Source organism: Amblyomma maculatum, chromosome 3 (genome assembly GCF_055883805.1).
Source record: "Amblyomma maculatum isolate TAMU_Amacu chromosome 3, ASM5588380v1, whole genome shotgun sequence".
NCBI lineage: Eukaryota > Metazoa > Arthropoda > Arachnida > Ixodida > Ixodidae > Amblyomma > Amblyomma maculatum.
Window position 1 is genome coordinate 188,191,277 of NC_139346.1, and position 4,200 is coordinate 188,195,476.

The 4,200-nt window shown below is 45.3% G+C and overlaps 1 long non-coding RNA gene across 1 annotated transcript; it reads right to left on the minus strand.

The window, feature by feature from the left end:
- Positions 1-380: 380 nt before the first annotated feature.
- LOC146197207 (uncharacterized) lies at positions 381-3,392 on the minus strand. The gene is made up of 5 exons (XR_014706179.1): positions 2,565-3,392; positions 2,256-2,399; positions 1,963-2,109; positions 1,689-1,822; positions 381-568 (listed from the first exon to the last, which is right to left on the minus strand). It is a non-coding gene; the product is annotated as an uncharacterized LOC146197207 (long non-coding RNA).
- Between the last annotated feature and the right edge of the window lie 808 nt (positions 3,393-4,200).

Consider the following 4,200-nt stretch of genomic DNA (forward strand, 5'->3'; position numbering starts at 1 on the left):
CGGCCGACCTTCGGCACCCGAATGAGGGCCGGCGTCGGGGATTGACACTGACCTAACGTTGGCCGATTTTAGGCAATCGACTACGGCCCAACCTTTTGGCCCGACGTGACCGACCACCTGCCGCACGTGGGCCTGCCGTCTGCCAGCGTTACTGAATGGTCGGCCGCTCGTCTGCCCTAGCATTTTGCTGACGAAAGACCATACGTCGGCCGGTTGCTTCCTGACGCCGGTTAGTGGCCGGCATCGCCCCTCGTGCAGGTATCATGCCATGCATTTAATATATCGTGGGCCATGCATATATAACGGGGTAGCACATACAAATGCATCAAGAAAAGCAGTAGCTTTTCTGATGCCATGAAGAAACAAAAGCTGCAGTATTTGGTGAAAAATTTATTTGTCAGCGTTCAGAAAAAGCTCGCGATTTGCTTTTTAATAAGCGTGGATATATGACTGCGCGTGTGCCACATATGGAAGATGGGCTTGAGGCTTGGTCCCCTTCTTTTGGCAGCCTGTCGATCACTTGATGTCTGCGACTGGTCGGATCTGCGGCAGGTTCCATCTTGGTCAGCTGTACGAAGACAAGTGTTTTAATGAAATATTTCCTTTTCGCCTAGACTTTTACATTGCAGGCAAATATAGGGTGAAAGGTAGAAAAAATAATGTCTGCTCACTGCCACCAACTGCCTATCACATCAATATATTTTATGTGCTTGACTTCATGCGACCCTACTGAAAACGCATTAGCGCAAAGCCGCAATAGGTAATCAGGATCCGTGAATCCGCGAAAAAGGCGCGATCACTTCGTTTTGCTGGAGTCATGATGTTGCAATTTGAAACCGTAGCGCAGTCAAACCTTATCCTCCCGAAGCGCGTTCTTGAATGCTAATGCTGCAATTTAATAATTCTAGCAAAACCAAGTGTCCGCGCTTGTCATAGAGCGCGTATGAGGGATTCCAACGCGGCTGAACAAACAGTTTCCGCGATATTTACATGAAACCTACAATAAGTTTATTCCGTAGAATACAGCTTAATTTTCTCAAACTAGATGGAACTTTTACAGCAAAAGCGACCGGATATTTAACGATAAGTCATCTGATTTATTTTCGTTATTTAACAACCGAGCATTATTTTAAAAATTCGGCTATTTAGACAGCCCAACTCTTAGAAGCTTATAGAACCCGTTGTAAATTTTTAAAGCTTGAAACAGGTTAGCTGAACACCTCATGAGCATGTAAGCACCAGGAAATAATCCGCACGATGAAAATACAACTGCTTGCCCAGAAAGCAAGCGCACAGAGCAAAATCAATGTGAAACGGCTCAGATCTGTGTGCATCACATATATAATTCCAAAATCCACAAAATGAACGCACTGGCTGACTTACCTTGCCAGCATACCGCATCACTCAATCATCAATTTTCACGTATAGACATCATTACAGCAGCAAAAAAAACAAAACAAAAAATAATAATAATAATAATAATAAACACGGCATAAACATTGTACTCAGTCCTGGCACGAGCTTGCTTGGCAGCAGCGATGATGCTTGTACAGCTTCTGATCGCTCCTATGGCGAGGGGTGCTGCAATATTTATATCAGTGATAGCATTTGACATTTAACTGGGTTGCATGCGTCCCATCGATGTGAGTCGGATAATCGAATTTTTCAAACAAAATCAGCGCTAATACCTGTCCGGCAAGTGCACCGCCATAAAGAAGTGAAAGGCCAGCGTTTTAGTGTAGAGGAGACCAAGGACTTCGGGCTTCGGCGAAACGAGCTTCCACTGTCGCAGCCAGTTTCCAGATCAGCTGATATCGCCTCCCTGCACGATCAGCGCAAGGCGCGCATACCAATTACAAAATATGCATTTACAGTAACAAGATGCGCATAAGTCTCAAAACAATACATAATTAGTTGCAGTTCATTATCGTATAGAAGAAAATCAGCGCTAATTTGACTTACCTGATGGGTATACATGTCAGTGCATGCACTTCGATATGAAGTGAAAGACGGGCGTTTTGGGGCAGAGGAGATCGGACCTCGGACTGCAGCGAAAAGAGCTAATTCCACCGCCACAGCATCGTTTCCAAGTCGGCTCAGCACGTCTTCCTGCGCAATCAGAGCGAAATGCGCACACATCGATTATAAAAAAAAAAAAAATGCACGTAGTAACAAGATGCGCATATATATACGCGCTCCAGAAACAGTTGCAGTATATTGTCGTATCGAACAAAATATGTGCTAATTGGACTTACCTGATCGGTATAGTGAGTGTCCCTCCATGTTAAAAGGCGAGCATTTTGGGGCAGGAGATACCGAAGGACCCAGACTGCAAAATGAGCCAATTCTGCCACCGCAGCCAGCCGCAGCCTTGTTTCCAAACGGCTCAGCAAGTCTTCCTGCGCGATCAGCGCCCACACCAATTATATATATATATGAAGAAAGATGCAAGGGGTATATAACAAGACGAACATATGCTCCAAAACAATACATTATTATGTTCAGTATAATATCGAATCTAGCAAAGAGCTCCTCTGATCAAGACCGAAAGATCATGTACTTACGCATGTTTTGGTGAACTTCGGCACGAAGAATCTGTACAAGCGGCTGCAATCATCAGCTGCATATATGGGCTGTTCTTTTCAAACGCTGACTGCACCAGGAGGTTGAGACAGATTGAATTTGCGCGAAATAAAAGCGGACGATAAGATTAGGCAGTACGCATCGCGCCCACACGGAGGCTGGCCGTCGACTGAGTGACGCCGCGGCCGCGCATCTTAGCTCGCGCGGGATGTGTTTTCCCGCCATTTGGACATGTGACCTCAAGAAGGGAGGAGAGGGGGAGAGAAGCTGCAAAAAGCAGCGAGAATCTCCCTGTGTGCGGTGCATGCAATTCTTTTTTTTTTTTTTTTTTTTTTTCGCGCTATCTCTCTCTGCTTCGGCATTCCTGTCGCCCCCCGCGGTAGGGTGCCTCGATGCCTTTCGCCTCCCCGTGGTTCTTTCCGCTTTGCCGCAAGGAAAAGAGATGGGCCGATGGGGGGCAGCGGGTCCCGCGCAGCGAGAAGCAGTTTTCTTTCTTTTTCACGTACTCCCCCTCCCCCCCCCCCCCCCTCCCTCGTCGTTCAAGAAGCGTCGAGGTAGTTTCTTTTCTTTTCTTTTCTTTTTTCTACGGCTTCTGTAGAACCCCCGTCTTGATACCAGCGGCTGTAGTTCTTTGCATGAAAAAAATATGGCTTGGAGTGAATGTATGTAATGTTCTTTTAACCGAATATCTTCCACATAAACCAAGTGTGGGGCAGTAGAACACCTGCAGCTTCATTTAGCCAAAATAGCAAGACCTGGCTACGTATATAGTGTTCAGTAACTTTATCGGAACCGTCTTGGAAACTTTTCCAAGACGGTTAAGTTGCTGAACACTGTATATTATGAGTGCTTTTGCAGAGATTACATAGTCCATGCGGATTTATACTTCCCAAAGCAGTACGTGGGTTATTTAGAGTCCCTCGGGCTGTCATATTAATCGCAAACCACATTTCCGTTTTCGCGTTTGGTTTCCATCATAATGCGGCTTCTGCAGCTCGACTAAAGCCCGTGACTTCGAGCTCAAGCTGGTAAATAACGATTGAATCACATAGTAACTGCTGCAAGTTTCTGACAAAAATATATTTTGTCCATTTGTTCTAGGGATGCATGAAAATCAGTAGAAGGTCGCAGGGCGAAGTGCACCGGATCCGGATGAAAGCTCATAAAAGCTCACCGCCTCTTTTCTTGACCCCGTACGAAATGTAAACTCACGGAGGCTGCGAAACGAATTTAAGGGCGTTTAGGATTGATAGGTTTCGAGGGCACTGGCAAAAGTAATTGACGGTTAACATATAAACCTTAAAGGCACGTGATCTCTTCGGTTTACCGTGGGTTTGCTTAGAGTTATGTTATAGGTTAACTTTATGATGAGGTTGTTTAAATTCAGAGGTTACCATTTAACCATAAAAAAAAATGGACAATTACATTCGTAGGTTCATAGCAGTTACCGCGCAAATCTTAGGCACTTAATACTAAGTATGCTTCAAACAGACAATCAGCGCCTACCAGTTCACAAATTCAAGCATAAGTTCATGACAACTCGCGATCAACCACAGAGTGTACCATACCCGCCGCGGCTCAATTAGCGCGCGGTTAAAGCGTTATTTCAAAATATGT